The 24503-nt window shown below is 41.8% G+C and overlaps 1 protein-coding gene across 2 annotated transcripts in view; it reads right to left on the bottom strand.

Moving 5' to 3' along the window:
- ROBO1 (roundabout guidance receptor 1) overlaps positions 1–14312 on the bottom strand; it is a 585029-nt gene extending 570717 nt beyond the window's left edge. For both annotated transcript variants that reach the window (XM_081858408.1, XM_081858409.1), the window contains exon 1: positions 14030–14312. The gene's annotated coding sequence lies outside the window, so the exon portion shown is untranslated. The remainder of the gene's footprint in view (positions 1–14029) is intronic.
- Positions 14313–24503: the final 10191 nt, after the last annotated feature.

Genomic DNA, 24503 nt, shown 5'->3' with positions numbered 1-24503 from the left:
GTAACATATTCAAAAACAAAACACAAAACTGCCATATGATTCCATAATTTAGAACAAACACCTGCATTATCTCTTCCTGTGTGAGTGTCTGGAGGCAGTTGGAGGATGGATGGTGGCTAACGGATTGAGGTTGAATCCTGACAAGACAGAAGTACTGTTCTTGGGGGACAGGGGGTGGGCTGGTGTAGAGGACTCCCTGATCCTGAATGGGGTAACTGTGCCTCTGAAGGACCAGGTGTGCAGCCTGGGAGTCATTTTGGACTCATAGCTATCCATGGAGGCACAGGTCAATTCTGTGTCCAGGGCAGCTGTCTACCAGTTCCATCTGGTACGCAGGCTGAGACCCTACCTGCCCGTGGACTGTCTCGCCAGAGTGGTGCATGCTCTAGTTATCTCCCACTTGGACTACTGCAATGCGCTCTACGTGGGGCTACCTTTGAAGGTGACTCGGAAACTGCAATTAACCCAGAATGCAGCAGCTAGACTGGTGACTGGGAGTGGCTGCCAAGACCATATAACACCAGTCCTGAAAGATCTACATTGGCTCCCAGTACGTTTCTGAGCACAATTCAAAGTGTTGGTGCTGACCTTTAAAGCCCTAAATGACCTTGGTCCAGTATACCTGAAGGAGCATCTCCACCCCCATCATTCTGCCCAGACACTGAGGTCCAGCTCCGAGGGCCTTCTGGTGGTTCCCTCGCTGTAAGAAGTGAGGTTACAGGCAACCAGGCAGAGGGCCTTCTCGGTAGTGGCACCTGCCCTGTGGAACACCCTCCCAGCAGATGTCAAGGCAATAACAAACTATTTTACTTTTAAAAGACAACTGTTTCGGGAATATTTTAATGATTTATGCTGTATTGTTTTTAATATTTGGTTGGAAGCCACCCAGAGTGGCTGGGGAAACCCAGCCAGATGGGTGGGGTATAAATTATTATTATTGTTACTCCTTTCCCCATCTACCAATGAGTTTTAAATGTTTTAAGTCTTACAATAAACCATGTGTTAGGAGTCATTCTTCAAAGAAACAAAAAAGATTATTGTAACTTTAAGAACCTTTTCTGTGAGTTCTGGGTGTGGTTTTCTAGGCTGATTAGGTACAGCTGGTGATGAGTACAAAAGGAGAAGTTGCAGTTTGAATTTGCCTGCAGAGAGAGAACACCCACATGCTTTGTGTCTGTTGCTTTTGTATAGTTGTAATAAGTGTTTTACACTGGTCTGTTATCTGCCACCAGAAGAAAAAACCCCTCTAACACCATGGGATATGTTGGACTAGGAGAAAATTATTTGCTCAAGGCTATGCAGTGAACTACATAGCCAAGCAGGAATGTGAACCTAAATTCCCCACACCTGAATGAAATACTTGAGCGTTACTTTGTCTCAGGTAACGCTCAAGTATATCATTCAGGTGTGGGGAATTTAGCCAGGTAACAAATCCCTCAGTCCTATTTTTCTATAATATATCTGAAAACAGTTCATCAGTTTACCTTTTTAAAAGTTCAAACACACAGGTATTCTTACTATACAATCTAGAAGAGTAATCACATTATTTTAAAGCATTTGTTTAAATGTCAATACTCCACCTACATTACTAGCTATGCAATTTTGATGTCACTACCATCTGGCCAGTATTGATTAAATGATCATTGATGGCTAACGAGCAATCTAAAAAAGTGTTAACGTTGTCTTCTGTAATGATTTTTAAATTGTATGCCTTTCCAAAACATAGGGTTTTTAAAATAAACAGACATGCTTCTATATTTCACTGTTCCGTTTAGTTGCTTCCAGACAACCTGCTTATTGAACATTTATTCTGATTTAATTGCAGGGAGCTTAGATGATGTTGCTTCCAACTGTAGTACATGCTCCCATCTAAGTTTTTTGTAGGGAGGGGAATAGGTTTGTTCAACAAGACTGCCAAATGTACTTTAATATGTGATTGAATCCCACCTGCTGAATAGTGACAGTCCAGAAGTGGTCTTTGAAAATGGCAGAAATCTTTAAGAAGTCTGAGAATTATGGGATCTCAATGTGTCTGTGTTGGGAGCGGGGCTTATGGGAAGCAACATATTGACTAACTAATTACCCACCTAGCCAGCTAGTCTGGTATTAATGGCTGTTCCACTCGTACTTGCTGACTTGCTCTAACTGCGCTTTCCATAGCATGTGTGCAAACAGCACTGAGATGTTGTGTGCAGAATAGAAACACTTTATCAAGGTAGCTAAGATGAGCCCTGCAGATGTTTCTACTATTAGTCCCAGCCAGCATGGCCAGTAGTCAAGGATTATGGAGGTTGGAATCTAGCAACATTTATTTAGATTAATAAGTAGGAAGGCTGTGATTTTTTCACCTAAACAATGTGGACATTTTCACAGCCCCTTCAAAAATTGGGCTCCTCCCCAATTTAGCCTCTACAAATGACATTGCAAATGGGGAGCAAAACAGCCCTACACATGGCACTCTTTACTAATAGACCTATTATTAATTTGGGCAATAGACATTATGTGGCATTATCAGAATTAGTAAATCATGCATTGTGTGAGGAAATACTTTATGTTATCTGTCCTGAATCTACTGCCAATCAATTTCATGGGGAAAACCAAAGTCCTAGTATTTTAAGAGAGGGAGAAATACTTTTCTCTGTCCACCTCCTTCACATCACAGAACCCATATTAGCGTTAGGTTGCAGTTGAAGATGACAGAAGTATTAACTAGGCTTATGTTGTTGGATTCAATCACTAGTTTTATTGTCTGGCCAGCACAGCTTCTCTGAACATTTTCTCTTAAAGAAACAAACAAAAAAGCCTCATTATAATTAGATACAGCAATTTTTGTCAAGGTAAATCTTATAGCAACTAGAAATTTGCACTTGGGTTTCCCAAGCTAAACGGTCTAACCTCATAAGTATCCATCATACTTTGATAAAAACCATACAAATAAAAAATGCTTCTAGAAGAATGACATCTATATTATTTGACTTCCTAGTAATGAATTTATGATTGTCTTGTGATTTATCATTATAACATAATTAGACACCAATTATGAACCTGACATGATGTAGAGGAACTTTTCTGTGCTAACACAAGCTGATGCAAGCTTAGCTAGGATGCATGAAAATACCTTTTTTTGTGGCCACATCCCATATATGGAACTTTCATTGACAAGAGATATGTCTGGCTCTTTAACTTTTTACTTTCCATCATGTCATGCAGACTGTTTAGTTTAGATGGACTTTTAATTAGTCTGAAAGTCAACACTGTAACTTTGCCAGAGTTCATTCTAACAAATCTTAACTCAAAGATATAAAAGAAAACCATCTGTAGTCCATAGTAAAGCAGCTATGGGTTTAGAAGTGACTCCATTTATGTTGTCATAAGGAACCTTTATGCACCAAGGCAAAAAATCAGAATGAATCAAGGTCTCAGAAATGATGCCATGCTAGTAATAGTTTGGCTTCAGCAGACAGAACTATACTGAATCTGTTCCACCTTTTCCTCATGGTATTTTCTTGAAACCTAGTTGTTCTCTTAACATTCTGTTTAAACTATAAGCTGTAATTAGGGAGGATGCCTATGCCTTAAGTGCATTAAAATGTCATTATGCACACTGACCAAAGTACCTTTTTAAAAAGGCAATGCTGAAATAATACTTAAGCAAATACATGTTTATTATCACCAAATGTACCAATAGCTCACATCCAGCAATCCAAACATTAGTATGAAAACATTTTTCCAATTACTGAAGATTCCCTATAGTGCATCAAGCTGCTTTATGACATTTTAAACTCTGTAAATAATATGGGCCTTTCAAAAGCTACAAAATCTTAGTTTCTTCCCATTGACCTGGGAACTAAATTTATAAAAAGCACATTTTCATAGCAGGGAAATAAAAATGCTTTTAACACATTTGTCTTGAAAATTGGTGGTGGGTGGTGTTAAATAGTGTCAGGGGATAAATAACCATAAAACATAACATTAGCGTATCCAGGTATTATTTGAAGCAGACACAAATGGGATGTCACTACACTTTGTCATTTTTCTTGCCATTTGTCCCATTAAAGCTATGTAATCATACATCAGTCACAATTGCAGTCAGTATTTTTTTTTCTTTTCTTGCTGTGTTTGGTTCATCATTTCTTTCTACTGTGGAACAAATTCTTTAGGGATAATAATTTTCCCATAATGGCAGTTATGATCTGGATATGATTTTAAACATGTTGTAATGTTTCTAAAGACACAGCATAGTTTAAAACTAAGTTCAGAAAATCATAATTCAGTTTTTTTTAAAAAAACCAACAAATACATTTTATAAAAAAAATGTAGGTTATAAATCTTCAACAGTTATTGACAGAGCAACTAAAAGCTACATTTGGGCAACAGTCCTATGCATGTACTTATATATTAGATTATACTCAATGGGGCTTATTTCTGTGTAGAGTAGACATGCTTAGAACTTCACAGTAAGAAGCATTAGTCTTGGATGAATAACAGAGTTAAGCTAAAACTTAAACTTCTAGCAGTTCCAAAATTTGTTCCTCCGTTTTGACAGCATACCTTGCCAAAATGCAAAAATCAATGCATATTTTCTGACAGGTGGACTCACGTATGTGGCATATATTTACTAATTATATACTGCTCACAGCAGGCCTGTCTCAGCAGTTCACAATAAAATCTTAAAAATGGAGAAAAATGAATAAAATCTAAAATGCTGCAGCTAAAAAAGCACAATTGATTTAAAGCTCATTGGAAACAAGGGTTTAATCTGCTGCCTGAACACTAAGATGAAGCTTACAATTAACTTCCTTGGATATTTCATAAAACCAGCAGCCAAGAGAATGAATGGAACTGAGCAGAATTAAGGGTGGGGGAGAAATCAGTACACAATTTCCAGTTTCTATCTGATTTGCTTGTTGCTAAATTTGACTTATCTAAAGTACTGCTCATTCTATCTGGAAATCAAAACTGGAAAAATACATGGTGGCCACTCTAGTAACTTCTAATAATTTCACTTACTTATTTTAAGGAAAGTAGAAAAACGGCAAGAAATACAGAAAGTAGATTTCAAGCAGGGGACATTCCCATGTCTGGAGATGCCAAGTATTGAACCCGGGACCTGCTGCATGTGGAACATGTGCCTTTATCACCATTTGAAGTTAGTCCTACAACTTTAAACCAATCAATGAGACTGGTTCTTGGAAAAGAGGGATGGAAGAGAAGATACATCTAAAATGACATATTTTCCATCTGAAATATCATGAGCATCAGCACATCCATGCAGAGATTTTCACCCTGTCACAGTACACACTGCTATATTGGTTCTTGCAGTGCTGACTCAATACTTTTAGGGCAATGCTTTCAGTCAAAGTTACCTGTCATGATAAGGTAGGGAGAGTAAAATTATGGGTGGTCGCTTATTGTAGCAAAGAACAACTCTTCATCATCTTGTCCCAAAGACTACATCAATTCTTTACCAGTACCTAACATCACAATAAATAAAAGTGTTGGAAGGATTTTAGAACACTACATAGTTTAAATGCTTGGCTAGAGAAAGGGCAAATGCAAACACACACACAGGTAGATACTGAGGAAAGCACCTTTTCAGCAGCGACCCCTTGGCTTTGGAATGTTCTCCTTAAGGTGTCTTCCTTGGCACTCTCCAGTGCTAGACAAATATTGGTGGGTTTTTTTGCTATGTTCTAAGCAAGAGGAAAAACAAGCAAGTAGTGTGGAGAAGATAGAGAAATGCTATTGGGTGACAAAGACAATGCACAACTGCTCAACACCTACTTTGCCTCCATCATCACCCAAAAGGAAAGCAGTGGTGAATCTGGATATCAGAATGAACAATGCAAGTAGGAAGCTGTAGCCCAAGATAGGAAGAGAGTTAGTAAGGGAACACCTCGCTACTTGAATTCAAATCTTCAGGGCCTGATGAGCTGCAACCAAGGGTACTAAAGGAGCTTGCAGTTGTAAATCATACCAATGCTTAAAGAAAAAATCATGCTGTTAAGCTATCCCTTCAACATTTCACAATGGATCACATGATTAAGGGACAAATCAAGAGCAAATAAATAAAATATAGTATTTGCATTATAATAATGTGCTATTTACTTTTTTCTTGGTATACATGAAAATGTATGTGTGTTTGTGTATGTAGAGCAATCCAAATTACAGTGGAATTAGAAATGCAAAAATAAAGTTGGCACCACAGAAAGTAAAATGTATCTCAGACTCTTTAAGACTAATTGAATTGCCATTGATAAGTTGTCACTTAAAGAGACAAGTCTGCAGTGAAACATGGGTTTGCTGCAAATGACCTGTCATTACAGCCATGGGTAATGTTCACATCCAGACTAAAAACACAATACCTCCTAGCAATATTCTCAACAGGAGTCAAAACAGCAGGAATGGTGAAAAGTCAGTGTACATGATCCACTAGAGAATTATGCCTCAGGTGCTATGTTAATTTACTTGCTGGCATACATTAATTGAAACCAATCAATAACACCTCTGGTACGGACTAGGAAATGCTGCCAAAGTAATTGACTGCCACATTTATTCATGTTCCAAATTTGGAAAAGTGGAATAATTTAGTCAAAGATTTTTCATTACGTCAGTATAGATAACACAATGATTTCACAACTGTTCTTCCAGTTCTAATTACATAAATTTGTGTCCTTTTTTAAAAAAATCACCAGGGCCTTTTTAAAGTAGTGTACAATCCTACAGCTGCTAAACATGCTCTTGGCTTCTTTTTTTACTTTAGGTAGCACATTTAATATAATCAAATATTTTCACATTTACATTTTGAACTTTATATACCTGCACAGTCTTCCTAAAACATCAATGTGACAGTAGTAAAGTTTACCTCTTGTGCTAAGACAGAAAGTCCTATGCTTAAACCCAGTGAATTCATGGTTCAGGAGATATTTGGAATAGGACTTCAGAACTTATTTTAGGGTTTAGTCCTATAGTCCTATGGTCCCTGGGAGGACATTCCAAGGACCATAGGGCAAGGTCAGATTCATGACCTAGGAGCATCCCTGTCTACCACAGCTGGCTGCTCTGAGACACTGCCCCAACTAATGTTGGTTGAACCCCAAAGGGAGCATGTCACAGCGTACAAGTGGCTTGGGTCCAAAGCTGTCCTGGCCCTCTAACCCAAACCAGGGAGAGTGAATTTAGCCATACTCTGGAATGGGTATGGCTCCATTCCCTTTCTATTGTTTTCAAGGGGGAGGGTTTTTTTAAAAAAATGACAGCTGAGAAAACAACATAAAAACACAGAGCATTCTTCCTCCACCACTCACTTCTTCCCTGCCAGCGTAAACCTGCCAACTCAGAATGTACTGCAACATTGCTGTTCAGTGAGATTTGAAGTCTTACCTTCTGGTATTCCTATGGAAGCTTTAGGAGCCATAGATAATGAGAACGGAGTGGGATGAGTACAGCCTATAGGTGACCTTTCCTCTTTTTCCCTTGCAAGCACCCTGCAGACTTTAGGGTAATTGACAGTGAATGTCAGAAAGGCTGCTAAGTGTGACATTTTTGCACCCAACCAATCATACTCATCAGTGCATTTTCACCTAGATACTTTCAGCTGAAAGCTGTTCCTCCCAGGAACAGAGACCTGCAAAGTCCCCACTATGTAGGTGGTGAATCACAAGTGTCTGCTGTTTTTCAGATAAATCCACTTTGTTTTGGCTGGCTGTGTCAACAATCATGGTGATCACTTACTAATTTAGGTGTTACAGAATTTATATATTGGAAGAAGGAGATAAAGACTTTTGGAAGTTAATTTCATCCTTTAAAGCATACCTATGCTTCCCCCTGCCCCTTCATAGAGGTATAACTGCAATTCTGTAGCAAAGTTAGGTCTGCTAAGGCTGGTAACCTTTCCCTTTTCTTTTTAACAGACATCAAGTTATTGGAAAATAACTAGGTTACATACAGGCAGAACTTAAACAGCTGAACAGTTTCCTGGCGTGAAGCTCAAAGATGGGGAAAGCCTCAGTTGCCTTCCCTCTCCAGTATTATATGCACCAAGTCTTCCCAGTGAAGGGTGGGAAAAGGCTACCAATTGTTTCAAAACCTGCATTCTGAAAATGAAGTTCACTTTGAAAATAGTTTCCCCAAGGTTTGAAACTATTTCAAACCAGAATTTTAGATGAACTGTGGAATACAATTCATATAATGAAAACAACCTTTGGGATGATTATGTGGATAACTTGAATTACTGCTTAAAATAATGGCTTAAGTTTTAAAGCAAATAATATAATATACAACAAATAAGACCAATAAGGAATGGGAAACAGGATTGAGAGGGTGCTTGCTGCTCAGCTGCAGAACTGCCTGGATGGAATTAATTATGTAGACTAATTTCAGTTCGACTTCCAAGCTGTATTTTGGCAATGAAACAGCTTTGGTTGTCCTGACTGATGAACTTTATCAGAAAAAGAAAGGTCAAGAGCCACCCTGTTGACCCAACTCAATCTTTCAGCAGCTTTTGATACCACTGACCACAAATTGGGACATGGGGACATCATTTGGTGGTGGTTCCACTCCTTTCTCCAATACCATTACCAGAGGGAAGCATTGGTGGATCTCTGTTTGGCTGCTTGTGTTATAAAAACCCACAGGGTTCTGTTATGCTATACAGCACTCATGTGAAATCTCTGGAAGCAACTATCCAGGACCATAAGGCAAGATGCAATCAATTTTCTCAGAATAACCTCTAGTATATCAGCACTAAGAGAAATGTGTTCTATTAGCGGGGGGGGGGGGACTTGTGATAACAACCAACTACACTATGAACAACACAATGGTTGAATAGATGTCACCACAAGTTGTTTCTTTGGTTAAAATCCACTCTCCTTCGAGTGGGCTTAACCTTCACCTTTCTTAGAGACAGGTTGAGCAGAAACTCTAGCCCCAGTGAGAAGACATTATCATCACCTGTCTGTTCTAACACCAGAGGCCCCTTGTTCACACTGTGGCTTACAAGGGATGAACTCCCACTTGAGTTCATTAGCAGTGTACATTCTGCAGCCGCCTCAGAAGTTCCAGAAGCTTGTGCAGATGCACTAAACATTTGGTTTCCTTTTGCTGGAAACTGACAGAACAATTCATGTTGCTTGCTGCCACTGCCAAGGCTCTGTGAAATAGTGGAGCTACTGCTCTATCTACAGCTTGGCCACTCATGGCAGCAGCAGTGGAAGGTGGGAGCAGGAAGATCACTGTGTGAGCTTCAGTCTGGTGCAGCAATTAGGTTCAGGCCATGTCTGGTACCAGCCAGCACCAGCCTTGAGAGCAACGATGGCTAGTGGATCCTGGTCTGGTTCAGTCACATCCCTGGAATGCTCCATTTTGGGGCCTTCTGCTGGGCTCTTCAAGTAGGGATACCACTGGCAATCCGCCTGTATGTCAGCATATTTGGGAAGTGGGAGGAAGTGGTAGATATGTGCTGGTAAAGTGGTGCAAGTGTCACTCTGGGAGTGGCAGCCACAGGAGGCTGACTGAACCAGGAGAAGCAAGAAGAATGGTGCCTTTACTGGGCATCCAATCTGAATCCAATCCAGAGACTAGGGGATCTGTATCACAGGCTACATAAGAAATATATTTTTGAAGTCAGAACCCAACCCCAACCTACTTTCCAACACTGCTTAGCAAGTTTTTTGTAGAAGGCTTACATTAGGGCTGGGTCAATTCCTTTGAGTGATTCCAGGATACACTTAGAAGCATTCACTGAATTCAGTGAGACTATACTAATGTGAGACCAGTTCAAATATTAACATTGCTGCTGTCCGTTCTTCGAACATAACCAATGCAGAAGCATCAGGATACACCAAATCAATGCAACAAAATATATCATACTTGCTTTAAATGAAGTATTAGCAGACACTTTCCAGTACTTTCCTCATGTTCTAAAACCACTTCATGTGTGTGGTGTTTTGTGGTACCTACTAATGTCTTGACACATTCAAGTACACATCATTATCAACATCTTTTGAAAAATTATCTGTTAGCAGCTGTTTTATTGCAAGTGCATTATTCTGCAACATATTAGTCTACATGAACTGTACGAAGCAGCCACAATGAATGCTTCCTGTGGAACCATTTTAATTAAATGAATTGACTAATAATAGTAATGAAAATGGATAGAGCATTTTTAAACCATAAGATACTTTGGCATAATTGAGAGAACTAACCCCCTTCTGGAAAGTGTGTGTGTTTTTGATTCAGGGAAGCTAGGCTCAGTTGTACAACATATGTTTTTCATACACAAGGTTCCAGGTGCCATCTAAGCGTCATTCCTAACTAAATATCCACCTGAGACCCCAGAGAGCTTCTAGCAGTCAGAACAGACACCAGAAAACAAAACCCAGAACATGACATAGCATAAGGCAGCTTCTTAACATCCATGTTTTCAACATTCACAGCTCACAAATATGGGTGAGTCCACAAAATAGTAATGGCTACACATGTCAATGAGCTCATTTTCTCAGAAACAATTCAGCTCCCTCCCATAAAAGTAAGATTGAAATCCTATTTCTGAAACCATGTTTATGAATTCTGATCACTTTCCATGATACAGAGCTTAAGTTTGAAAATTATTTTCTAAAAATGCTGTTATTATCATATACAAATACAGGCATGCACACACCCTTGATGTGTTCTGCTTGCACGCAACTGTGTATATGCACGGTGCTGGGAGATGATTAAATAAATAGAATTATACCAGGAAATGGTGAGAGAGAGCTGGAGAGTCCTGGTGACTCAGGTGCAGACCCTCCCCAGAGCCCAAAGAGGACATGAGTGACAGAGAAGAAACCTGAAAGATACCTGAGGCACAGTGGGGCTTTGTGTGGGCTGCTGAACCTCCCTGCCTAACAACTGACACAAGTGTCATGAACTGGCAGAACTACAGGGAGGAGGAAAAGAAGGAAGAGGATCCTGGTGAGGGGTAACGGAGACACAGGGGGGCAAGCTGGGGATGGAGGAGAGGTTGTGTAGAAAGTACTCACAGAGTGAAGGAGGATGTTGAGGGAATCAGGGTCCAGCGCACAAGGACCTGTCTCACATGGCAGGCTCTGAGGTGTAGGAAGCAGCAGGCAGGGTGCTCCAGGATGCTGAGATGGGCAAGGGCCCATAGTCCAGCTCATTAGGTGGCCAGGTGGGACTTGTTAGCTCTGGGAAGAAGTGTGTGATTCCTCAGCTGGAGTAGGCTTGGAGCAGGTGAGGCTCACATGCCTCATCAAGCCCAGATGCTGCAATCAGCATGTAGAGTTGAGGTGATATGTCTGCTCAGCTTCCCACCTTGGGTGGACCATGGCTTGGATGTCCCAGGGAGCTCTTTGGGACTGTGTTTGTGTGGGACTGACCTCCAGGTGCCCTGACCCCTAGATCAGCTGCAGAGGTAGGAGCCTAGCCTGACCGGACTTTGGACCTGTTGGCCTAATGGACTATGCTGTAAGATGTGGAATCATGTATACCAGTGGGATGCCACCAGGTAGCCTGTGGTTGAGCACAATGAGAGGTAGCACCACCATAACTACTTTCTCACAGCCTCCTGTCAGCGCCAGAGCTTCAACTGTAGTTGTGTGGAGGGAAAGGGGGAGGAGCCAGACAGCAGGAGAAAACGGGTGTTTAGAGACTTTGCAGATGGTGTTCCCCACTTTCTATACTATTTCACTTATGAGTGTGGGGGTCTGGAATTTAACCCCGACAGCAGTTATCTGGTTTATTATACCTATTGAACTCTTACTGGCAGAGAGGCACTTGTTGGATTTTCCACCTCAGGCGTCAGGATAACTTCACCAACCTTGAGCAGCATGAACACTGAGTTGGGTGGGTTTGGCGCTGACCCACCACAGGCAGCAAAATGCCTTCAGTAGCTTTGTTACACATCCATGCTTGGACTCTGTACTCATGGGCAACCTGGCAGAGGCAGCGACCTGGCGGGCCCCACAGCAGCACTGACCTTCCTGGTGGCGGCTGAGGCAACAGTGGTGGCAGAAAAAGAGCCAACAAAGGTAAGAAGAAGGGGTGGGGGGTGGGGGAGCTGGTGGCAGGGTTCAGTAGTGGCATGGTGTGTGTGTGTGGGGGGTGGGGTGTCCCTCTTTGGTGGCATAAAAAGTTGGAGAGTATGCATTTATTGAACCAACAGGCAGCCTTCTCCAGTTGTTTTTGTTTTAACTATTGTGCTTTTTACCTTGTATTTTATCCTGTGAGCCACCCTAATAGCTCATGATGGAAGGGCAGTATATAAATGTAATAAATAATTTTATTATTATTATTATTATTATTATTATTAATTATTATTATTATTATTAAAAATGCATGTTCAGGATTACATAGTTCTACAGCGCAACCCTGTACACTGAGGGAAGCCCCACAGCGTTCAGTGGGACTCCAAGGAAAGCGCGGTTCGAACTGCAGCCTTAGACAACGTGGGCTGCCTCGCCTCCGCGGTTCTCAGCAGCCCTCGCAAGCAGGGGAAACGGACTCTTACTTGAGAGGAGCGGGAGGGGATCGCGCGGGAAAAAAACGAAGCGGGCGCCAATGTATTTACCTTTCTCTCCCCACACGAGGATTGCGGACGAGGCGGGAAGGAGGCTGAAAAGGGCAAGCCCTGGGGGGCCCCACACATTCCTTTGCCTTTCGAGAGCGCGTCAGTCAGAGTGTCTCTCTGCCTCTGCCCCCACCCAGCCCCGTCATTCTCTGAGTCCTACCAATATAACTATTTCTTTCCCTGCGTCCCCCGAATAATAAAGAGGTCGTGGCCGCAGCGGGGGGGGGGGGAGTGTGTGAGCGGACAGAAGAGACGGTGCACTGACGGCTGCGGCAACTGACTGCAGCAGCAGCACAAGCAGCTGCGGCAGCAGCCCACCAGGCGAGCTCCCCAATCTCTCTCTCTCTGCCTCGCACACACTTTCCATCCAGTAGCCAGGCGCCAGCCTATAGGGGGCTCTTTCCATTGTGTTAGGCGGAGGCGGCCGCAGCAGAGCGCCTCTCGGCGCAGTCCTACTCCACGCCCCGTAGCCGCCCTGTCCTTCGCAGAGGGAGAGGGAGAGGGAGAGGGAGAGAGAGGAGGGGGTAGTCGCTCGCAGCAGCGGCAGTAGGGAGCCTTTCATCCATAATGCAGACGCTGCACGGCTCCCCCACCTGCAATATGCTTTCCCCAGCTACCATGGGGGTGTAGGGGGTTGACTCTTAAACAAAATCCAGGGTTATGAAGGAAAGGAACAAATCTTCTGTTAGGTGAAACGTTCTTAAAGGGTTAATTTCTTTCCTTCGCAAACTGCATATAGTGCCGGGGAGAGGAGAGTTTGCAGGGCATTCAGTATGCACGGTATTCTCACTCCCCCTCGCCGTAAAGAGGAAGCCAAGGGAAGGTAGAAGGGGACGGAGACACATACACTCAAAATTGCATTTGCAAAGTACTACAGCGAGACCCCACTTCAGAAACAGCAGCAGCAGGAAGTCCCTGCCTGCACCACCAAAGAAGCTTTACTAGAGAAAAAAATAATCACTCTGTAAAGTTGCTTTTCCAAGCCCAACTGAGTCTATAAATCAAGGCGCGGGGGGGGGGGAGGGACGGCTCCCCCCTTTTTTTGCTGTGCTGCTCCATGCAACGTGAAAATTGCTCTTGAGAGAGAGAGAGCGAGCGTGTGCCTTTGAACCCATGCCCGGGATGCTTTCCAACTTCTTCCTTAGCCCTGGTAGCAGTCCTACCCTTCGTAATCCGAGAACTTTAGCAGACAATAAAGGGAGCATCAGAGAAACTTGTTAGATTGGCATTGGGATTTCATCTTTTAATCGCTCTGCCAGTTGCTTTTTAAAAAAGAAAAGAAAAGAAACACTCTAAATAGATCCACCACCTAAAACGAACCCTGTCCGTTTCAAATCCAGAATAACTGCAATACAGCATCGCTTCCCTCCCTCGCCCCCCCTCTTTTTTTAAAAAAGGAAAGAAAACATGACACTTGTGGACGGGTAAAAATCCGTCGGTTGGTTAACTTGAGGCACTTACCCCTCTGAGATAAGGAAGATGTCAGAAAACTAGCAGCTCCATGATTCAAAGAATCCTTGCAACTTTCCTTAACATATACAGAGACCTTCTGTTGAGTTCAAGCAGGCAAGCTATTCAAGAGGACTTTTCACTCGAAAAGAGGGATGAAACTGGATCTCTTCCCCAGTATCAGGACTCCGGAAAACCAAATCCTTCTTCAGAAGAGAATTCTTTCAGACCCGTTATCTGTATTACCATTAATGCGCAGAGCAGAAGGCATTGCATACAAATAGATCCAAGTATGAGCTTCTATTGGTGGCTGAGGCAGGCCCCTGGGTCCTACTGCTCCATCGCAGGGAAACTACAAAGCAGCAATTTGCAAGCGGCTTTGGAGGAGCCATGAATGGGAGGAGGGGGAGACGAGAGGCGAAGGAGGGGGGCAACCCTCCTGGAATTGATTCGTTACCTCTGCTGTGGTGGTACGTGTTGCTGAGGTTTAACAGAATAAAACCCACATTCATCAGAGATGCCGGAGAAGGCAGTGCACACCTTTCCCGTTTTCAGCTGCCTTGTGCTGGATTGTTGCGGGGAAAGGGGTGAGAGGCTAAAACTAACAACTTTTGCGAAGAATGCTCAGATGGGTAGCGGAGGGTTCATGGAAAGATCTTGGATTCACACTCCAAATTACTCCTTGGCTCCCCCGAGCCTTAAGCACATTTAAAACTGAGCTCTAGTGATTCTGAGCGAGAGGACTTCCTTTTTTTTCTTCTTCAAAGCAAAGCTTCTGGAGGTACCAAACTGCCAGAAAGAGACCATTGAAGCAATGACAGCTGGCTTGCACCAGTGGAGTAACAGTTTTATGGGATCCGGTCCCTGGCAAAGAAAGAAGAGCAGCCGGGCTCCAGTTCTCTTTTCCCTTGTTGGAAAAAATACTTCTACCTGGTGCTCCCACACATTTCTCCTGGTCTTGGCCAAAAATGTCAGGAAGTGTAAAAAGATGATCAGTAGTGTTGCTCCCACTTTGCCCTCAACAATACAGTTTAAGTGCTCTCACACAGCACCGCTGTCAGAAGGTGATGGTAGAGCTTCAAATGCAGCGTTACTGAAGCCTGCTGCTGCTGCAGGGCTTGGCATTTTGCTAAGAATTGCAGCTTTGTGATGGAGTCAGTAACCTTAATGCATGATCCCATTTGCCACTGTGCTGTTTTGTATAACAGTTGGTGCACTCGTTTTTCCTAATACACCCAAATTTTCCTCTTGCAGAAAGCAGTCATTTTCCAAATTGGCTCATTACCAAACTGAAATATTAATTAGAAGAACTCGTTTCAATTGCGTTCTCATTAGGGTTTGCTTCACTTTAGGTCATGTGAAGTTTTCTGGGTGGTGAAAAGCAAAAGGAATGTGGGAAGCACCCATAGATTAAATGCCTAAACACTCCTGTGCAAATAATCACATAGCTGCTAGATAAAACGACTGTCCAGTTGTTCTTAAGGTAATATTGTTACTGTGTGTTAAGTTATAACAGATTCCTTGGTTTGGTTTGAAAAATTATCACATGGAAATGTGTATTACAGTGGTACCTCTAGTTACGAACTTAATTTGTTCCGGAGGTCCCTTCTTAACCTGAAACTGTTCTTAACTAGAGGCGTGCTTTCGCTAATGGGGCCTCTCGTTGCTGCTGTGCCGCCTGCACACTATTTCCATTCTCATGCTGCAGCAAAGTTCTCAACTCAAGGTAACTCTTCCAGGTTAGCAGAGTTTGTAACCTGAGGCGTTTGTAATTCGAGGTACCACTGTATATCAGTTTGTCTTTAAGGTGCCACAAAAATCTTTGTTGTTTTTGAGCTGCAACAGACTAACAAGACTACCCCTCTGGAAGCAAACAATCATTTCAAGTTGATAATCTAATTGAAATAAGTCTTGGTCTAGAAAACGTGGCAATTAAAAAATCCTGCTCTGGCAATGACTCACTATTTTAACTTGGACAAGTGGTGTTGTTGTTTTTTTTAAATGCCCTTTCCCTTCATTTTTTCACAGGACTAACTATTGTAATAAAATGTTGGTTGGGACTGATAGAAACAAAAGTCAAAATATGTCTGGAGGGCAACACATTGACTACCCTTTCGATAACATAGGAAATAAGAATTTTTCTCTTGCTGATTACTGTTGGGATGAAGCAAATGAATGAGTCTGAAAGTTCTCTGCTAAAGGAAACTCTCTTAAACAGCAGATTACTGCTGTTTGCCATGTTAAACAGAGTGCTCTGCTGTGTTAGTCAGGCACAGAGTAAACTCATTGAAGCCCATTGATTTCAATGTCCAAGTTAGATATTATTCATAAAGTGTGAAGGGGAGATGCATATATGCAAAAACTTGTCATGGATAGGCAGCTGAGAGAAATCTCAGCTTACCAGCATGTTTTCATTGCATGACCTCAAGTGTTTGGAAATGGTCATCTCCTCCTTTCATGTTGCATTTATCAAGGTAAACACTGGATGAACACTGATATGCCTGGGCCATGCATAAAGCACAAAAAGCCCTTATAATCTACTTTCCAGTATCCTATCTGTGGTATGCAGTCATATAATTTGGGCCTGGCAAAGTCAAGTCCACATATTGCTGTTTGCATGGTGGTTGATAATTCTCTAGCTTTTTCCAGACCTCCAAATATTGCAAAAGCGGAAGGTTTATAAAGCATGTGAGGGTTACAGTACATAGCTGGCATCTGTGTAATGTATGGGTGCCTCATGTTTGACTAGCCTGACTTATCTCATAGGATTATTTATCGAAATGAATAAGTGAAGTGATTACTAGCTTACAAGTTAAAGAGTAATTTATAATGCATAATTTAGCAGCCATAAATAACCATGTGCCATTCATTACTAGGTTTACTTTATATTTTCATTTTAGTTCACTGATTTCATAATATGAGTTAGACTTGATAAATGGTAAGATTTGAAACCATCTTTGGATCGTTAACATGTAAAACATTGCACAGTATCAATAAGAATACGAAGTTAGTGGAAGAAATGTATCAGTTTAAAATATTTTAGTGATAAATCCAACTGAAGACAGACTGTGTGTGTGTGTGTGTGAGAGAGAGAGAGAGAGAGTGAGAGTGTGTGTGTATTTACAACTGCAGTTTTATAGCATTTTAAAATTCTATCCTGGCTTCAGTGCAGTAAAAGGCGAAGGACCCAGTCCACAACTCTTCTGAACCCTGCAGCACTGTGGAAGCACACAGATGATTTCTCTCAGCTCTGGCAAATCTCAGGCATTCCTGGACTCCAAAGACTACACAGCCCAGCTGCCTTGCAACAAACAGCAATAGGAGTACTGCATTGCAGCCTTCTCCAACCTGGTGCCCTCCTGATGTTTTGTGTTACAACATTTGTCATCCTTGACCATTGGGCCTGCTGGTTGGGATTCATGAGGTCTGTAATCCTTTCAAAAAGCCTTGTAGACTTACCTATTTCCAGTGGCCTTTGCATGATTCTTATGCACTCTCAGATGTGTTTCTGCTGCATTGTGAAAGTACACTTTCTATATTGGGCAGAAATAGTTTTAAATTACTGATGGCTTAATAACATTGGGGTTGTTTAAAACTTTTGGGTTTAGATATTATTATATTATGCTTTTTTTATTAAGAAATCTTGTTACACAGAAGTGGAGAGGTCTGCAGTTTGCTGAAATACAGCACGATAAAACTTGCATAAGGAATGCCCACCCAACTCTTTTGGTTGCTTCATTTCTTTGAAATAAGAGATAGTATAATATTATGGCTTGCTAAAACAATCATTAACTGTATTTAATATAAAGCAAGTGGTTCAGCAGATCCACATAAATAGAGCCCCACATAAATTTCAAAGCCAGCTTATTCCTATGTAACATTCTGAATATTTGTAAGTACCAAAATTATATATTTATGTCTGCTAACACACTGGAGGTGAAGAGTGGTATTAATAGTATTTAAGATTAAATAACTATTTTAAAATATTTGGTGATGAAGAAACCCATCTTGAATAAATCCTTGCAGGGGAAATAGCATATTAAAATAAACCTGTTGTAACACTAAGAGTTGTAGCAACAGGTACATCCTTATTTTTAACAGAATGCCGAAGCACTAACCAATCCCTGAGCTTTAAAATGCAACCCATCCAGCTATGATAAATGTGCACTTCAGAAAAGTGTTCTTGTTGTTCACAAACACACCTGGAATTTCTGTTAGAATCATAGAGTTGGAAGGGACCCCAAGGGTCAAGCAGGAATCTCAGCTAAAGCATCCATGGCAGATGGCCTTCCAACCCCTGCTTAAAAACCTCCAATGAAGGAGGAGTCCACAACCTCCTGAGGGAGTCTGCTCCACTGTCAAACAGCTCTTACTGTCAGAAGGCTCTTCCTGATGTGTCAGTCCTTTAGATTATATTTCCTTTCAATCTCCTCTTTTTCAGGCTAAACACACCCAGCTCCTTCAACCATTCCTCATAAAGCTTGGTTTCCAGAGCCTTAGGTTGCTCTATTCTGCACATCTTCCAGCTTGTCAATATCCTTCTTAAATTGTGGTTCCCAGAACTTGACATAGACCAGGTGTAGTCTGAGCAAGGCAGAATTATTCTGTATTCTACTGAAGACTTTGAACTGGCTTGGGATGATAGATAGGGTGAAGAAAGATATTAGCATCTCCACTCCCCACTACTGTCTTTTGAATGTCCATCACAAGCCCAATATCTTCCCATACAGACAGCTTTCATAAATCAGACCAACAGACTACATTGCAGCCATGCCACAAGAAAATTAAAGTGATAGCACTACTTGACTACTAGGTGTTAATGAATTAAAGGCTCTCCTCCTTAATTATGCGTACATGTTGTGTTGTTTACCAAACTATCAAGGAGGACTAAAGTACCCCAGCACCCTGCCGTGAGAACAAAATTAAACCATTTTTCAAGTGGAGGGGTGGAGTGTGTGTGTGCCTTGCTCAATAGACAGAGACCTCTGCTGACTGTCTCTTTGGAGCAGGCCATTTTAGGTGGAATTAGAAGGTTTTTAGAAGCCTCCTCATTAAGCAGGGTCTTGCCATTCAGTTCAACAGTACTGCCCAACACTGAATGAAGTTACAGAATTTCACAAGCTGGAAAACTAAGGGTCTCCTAAGACTTTGAAAAACTACATCAAGATAATAAGTGTTCAGGAGATATAATCTGCCATCCATCACTATCCTAACACTATACCTATGGGAGTCCTTTGTGATTTGTCTTTTCAGGCCTCACGAGTAGTTTTGTTCATCAAGGAGTGTGAAGGCACACTCTTCTAGTTTGATTACCTCTGCTCAAGGTGAGACACATTGTGACACAATGCAAATTACACTATCTGGGGTGATATATTCTTAGGTGCGATAAGGCTTTCATGCCTCAAGCTTATGCATCCTAAAGAGTTCCTGGAAGATGGTAGAGTACCATTTTGGTTGAAAGAAGCTTCTACAGATGGTCACCATCTTCTCTTGACAATATTGTGGGGTAGCTTCATGGGCATAGCCAAGGGGGGCAGGGGAGGCAACTGCCCCCCAAGCAAGTAAATCAATAAAAATACTTAACTATCTGAGGTTCTGCCCCCCCCAACATGAAGCCTGTCCTCTAATATAAATGCCCATAGGTAGCTCTGACTTTCATTTTGCCAACTATAATGATCTATCCACCCCCCCCTTTCAGCCTCCATTTCTCCCTTTCCTCTCTCTACATAAGTCACCTTTCCATCTGCAGTTTGTTTTCCAATAGAGTCAAGGAGCATAATCCTAATGTTCTCTCCAACTCCCTAAGACTTCAGGGATTTCCAAACAAGCACACCAGAACCTGGGCTTAAACTTTCTGCAAGACCCTAGATTGTAACTAGTTGACCAACCTTAAGGGTAAATTGAGTAAAAAAACGGGTACATTATGTCAGACTGGTTTCTATGCTGCCTTCTTACCGGCCAACCACTTAGTGACTGGTCCTGAACAGACTTGTTTTTAATTTTGATTAATTTTACTTCATTGTCTATATCTTCTATCTATGGGAATATTTCCTGAAGATGAAGTATGCTGAAATGTGTATTGTGGGCTTGCTGTTTTGCAAGTATCCACTTCCTTTTTTCCACCAGAAACATGTTTGTTGGTTATTTTGGACATTAGTTGCGCTGCAGAAGGCGTGCTGGGGAGACCACACATTCAAGAAACACAAAAGTAACAAAAAGTAACAAAAACTCCTTTTACACTAAATAACATTATATCCATATGTATGACCCATTCACCAGGGTACTGAGAGAGAGCTATATGATGCTCCCTACATACCATACCCAATTGCTGACACAGCTTAATTACCACAGCCTAACAGCACCTGCCATACTGCTTCACAGCCATAAAACTAGGTCATGTTATTTAAAGAGATACACATCTTGTGAAACAATAATGAACCTTAATATTTAAAGAACCATTCAACAATGTTTTGTTGCAGCTGGGGCAGAGGAAGGCACCTGGTTGTGTTGCTGCAGATGCACCATGGTGTTTATTCTCTCAGTGCTCCTCCATATGGTTATTTCTCCTCTGGTCACTGCTATGGATAGCAGTGCACTGCTATGCACTATGGTCATCTGCAAGGGATATGCCACTGCATTTCTACAATTTCCCTTTTCAGCTATGCATCACTTTGATAAGTCTCGTCCATGGACAATGGTGTTCTCCAGCTCCCTTATTCTAGTCTCCAGATCTCCCTTCCTGGCTTCCAATGTAGCATTTTGTGACATCAGAGAATTAACTGATAATTTTCTTTGTTCAAGTTCTTTCTGAGTATAATTGGCAATATCATTCTGCTTTGCCACAGAAAGCTGAATGTTTTCCATTTTGGCATTGCAGTTTTGTTCCACCTGATATTCATATTCCTGAACCTGTTGTTCTTGTTCCTCTCTGAGCTCTTTGAAAGCATTCAACAGTTTACTCTCAAATTCCTGGTGATGGTGAAACTGTATCTTGCTCTTGTAATTTTGCTTCTTGTTCTTTAGCTCATCATCATGAAGGTTCTTTAGAAATGTCATTTTGTTCCTTTTGAGTTTTCATTTTGTTTTCCATATCTCTTCTCCCCAGTGTCTTTTGGAATCACTCATCCTTTTCTTGAGAGAGATGTTTTGTTACTCTGACTCTTGAAAATCTTTCTCAAGGTTTTGTTTTCCACACTCCAAAAAGGTTACCAATTCAACCTTTTTGGAGTGGAACTGAGTGTCAAGGTCCCTTGCCTGAGCAACTGCTATTTGCACAGTTTATCAAGCTGTACCTGCAGAGTGGTGTGCTGGGTGGCTTTGTCATGAAGCTCTCTGCTCACCACAGCCAGCCCCCTCATTTTTGGGATTTGAAAGTTTAAAAATTCAGCATGCCCTACATGCTACAGCCATACTAGAAGTTGCTGTATGGTGACCAGTACATTCTGGGTCTCAGCTATGGTCCTAGTAAGACAAAAACAAAAAAACCTACAGAACAGCGAATTTATGTGGAATATGCTCATTATTCCCATTGTATTGAATACTGAAAGGACTGCAGTATGGGCTCAGTCCCATACACCCATGATGGGGGACATTGAGAGCCAAATGCAGCTCTTTAGATCTCTCTATCTGGCCCTTGGGATCCAGGTCACATTCTCTCTTCCCAGCCCACACCCCATATAAGTCCTGCTTTGCAGCTTTCTTGAGTATTCCTGCCTCTTGAATGTGTCCTTGTACTCTGATAATGCTTCTTGCTTTCCTGGGTGAAGTATGGAGAGGTAGGTTTGTGTGTGTAGACATAGATCAACTTACTAAATAAAGGTAAAGTTCACATTCATTGCTTGCCCACTTATGACTCTGGCCCTGCCCACCACTGACATGTGGCCCATTGAAGGATGTCAAGAAGGGAAAGTGACCCTCAGGCTGAAAGCTGTTTCTTATCCCTGCCATATACACACTTAACCTGGGAGTAAGTTCCATTGAACCTAGTGTGGAACACTTCTGAGGAGACATGCATAGGAATGCATTGTTAATGGGCTAGTAAGATAAAATGGATTATGGAATAAAACAATTCAGATATTGGGAAGGTTGCTGTTCAAAATCTCTGACCAAAGAAGTTTTCTTCATAAATCAAATTTTCTGTTCATTTTGAACTTTACAATGGAATTTTAATATTATTTCCAAGATTTGAGTCTTCATTAACTGCCTGCTACATATGTGGTAAGATTAGAAACGGTAGAAAAAATGATATTTCATTTGTATTGATTACCTCTATTGTAAAAATGATGTCTGCTAAATTTTATCTCCAGTCACTGATTGCTAATCAGATACAACACTGTACTCATCACTGTAAAAGCAAAATAGTGTGGCCAGTTAGAAAGAAATTATATTGTCATTTCTCATGAAACTATAAAGCCTTAGATATGTTTGAAAATGTACAGATTTAGTCTAGTAGAAGTAGACAGTAGCCAAGTATAGGGGAACTGTCACATTAGACTGTTCAATAGGGATTAATAAACCAAAGCTGGCAGATTGGTTTAATAGACAAAGTGGGTGGGCAGTTAACCATCTGAGCAAAGATTATGACTTTCTAGTGAAACAAAACAAAGAGGAATGAATCACTGAGTCATTCTGTTAAGACAATTAAAACGCAATTGCTTGATCAATTATCGCTGCATGGATAATAGCTTGATTCAAGCAGAGCAAATAAATCATTAAACATTGAAAAAGAAAACCAACTCAAGTCCCTGAACCTAGTTTTAAATTTATCTCTAACAGCTTAACAAAAAAAATCCAGTGGGAAGTTCTCTTTTACATTCCCTATTGAAACTAGTGGAAGCTGTGCAAACATTATATGATTGATTTGTACTGTGTTTTGGATTCAATGTGAAACCATTTCCTTCAATAATAAAAATATATGCAATGAAAACAAAGACAAAACTGGGAATCCAGTAAGATAGAGAGTAGGAAGAAGGGTAGCCTGTCCGATCTTTAAAAATAAAATAAAGACAAAAAGTTTGATACTTAATGGTGAACTGATGCTTACAGCAAAGAGCTGTGCTTAATTGAAAATAGTCTTAGAAGTGTCTTGTGTCAAGGATCATGCAGAATACAATGCAGCTGCTCAATCTTTTATCAACCCCTGTCCATAAATTATGGCTACAGCTAGTAGCAAATGCTGGACATGTTTTTCTTTTCCACTGATGAGGCTCCTCCTTCATGCTAGCAGTTCCATTGATAACACTTCTTTGCAGGATTGTTTGCATTTATAATTAAAAGCTGGAGGTTGCATTTTAACTGGCTGAAGATCAATTTGTTTTACAAGTGGAACCTACACAATCAGAAGCCAGCACTCCTAAGATCTGTGGGGCTTTCTCTCAAGTAAATGTGCATAGGACATTAGATGTGATGATAAGCCTAATAAACTGGATATTGTGCTATGTACTGCTGCTCTTTCATGTGTGTGTGTGTGTGTGTGTGTGTGTGTGTGTGTGTGTGTAACCACAAACACTTAGAAGCCATACTGAAATTAAGTGGTATAAATACAATGAATAATATAAATACATGAATAAATACAAACATGTTATTGCGCATTTACTAAGGCCAGGGTGTGGCTGTGACCTTCTATACTGTGTAGTGTGGGGCTGATCTCTGGGTCTGTGTATGATAAGGAGTACTGTTTGTTTATGTTTGTGGGTAAGTGTGTGTGAAAGAGAACGACTGTGCTTGATTGTGTGAAGTAAGCTTGGAAGCATGTCCCTATGCCAAACTGTTTTCTTAAGACCACCAATGGGGATTTTTGTTCTGACACTATTACAAGGGCTCTTTTCAAGCGGTTGTGAGTTCATGGCAACTATACACTATTGCAGCGGTGTAGCGTGGGTTGTCAGCACCCGGGGCAAGGCAAGTAATTTGTGCCCCTAACCCCTAACCTGCCGCCGCTGCCAGCTTCTTCTTGCTGCTGCCTGGGCTGGTTGGGTGTGGTTCTCTCCCGCGCTCAGCGCTGCGCTGGACAGCCGCTGCACTGTCCCTCCCCCAGATAGTCCCTCCCTCGCTCTCTCTCCGCTCCGCACCGCAACGCACGCCTGGCACCCTCCCCCTCCACAGTGGGCGGCGACCCGGCAGCTCAGATCGGATTCGCACAGCCAGCACTGCAGTGAGAGAGAGAGAGTGAGCCAGGTAGGGGCAGAGAGCTGTGAGTGCGAGCGCCCCCCCCCAAATGTTGCACCCGGTGCGGTTGGCCCCCCCTGCACCCCCTACGCTACGCCACTGCTCTATTGAATTCCGTGAAGTAACATTAGCACTGATCCAGGGACCCCACCAAATATGCAGTGCTGATTCCTATTATGGGAAGGGGAAAAGCGGTTCCTGGAATCAATCCCCACCAAACAGGTGTCAGAGGTATAACCAATTACGGTAGTTGTCCTGTGCTGTATGCACAGAAAAGGAGTATCTTCAGGTTCTATACGCACGCCTTCCCTCCATATAC

This window comes from Podarcis erhardii (genome assembly GCF_964252035.2).
Source record: "Podarcis erhardii genome assembly, chromosome: 4".
Classification (NCBI taxonomy): domain Eukaryota; kingdom Metazoa; phylum Chordata; class Lepidosauria; order Squamata; family Lacertidae; genus Podarcis; species Podarcis erhardii.
This window is presented reverse-complemented; position numbering and strand designations above follow the sequence as displayed.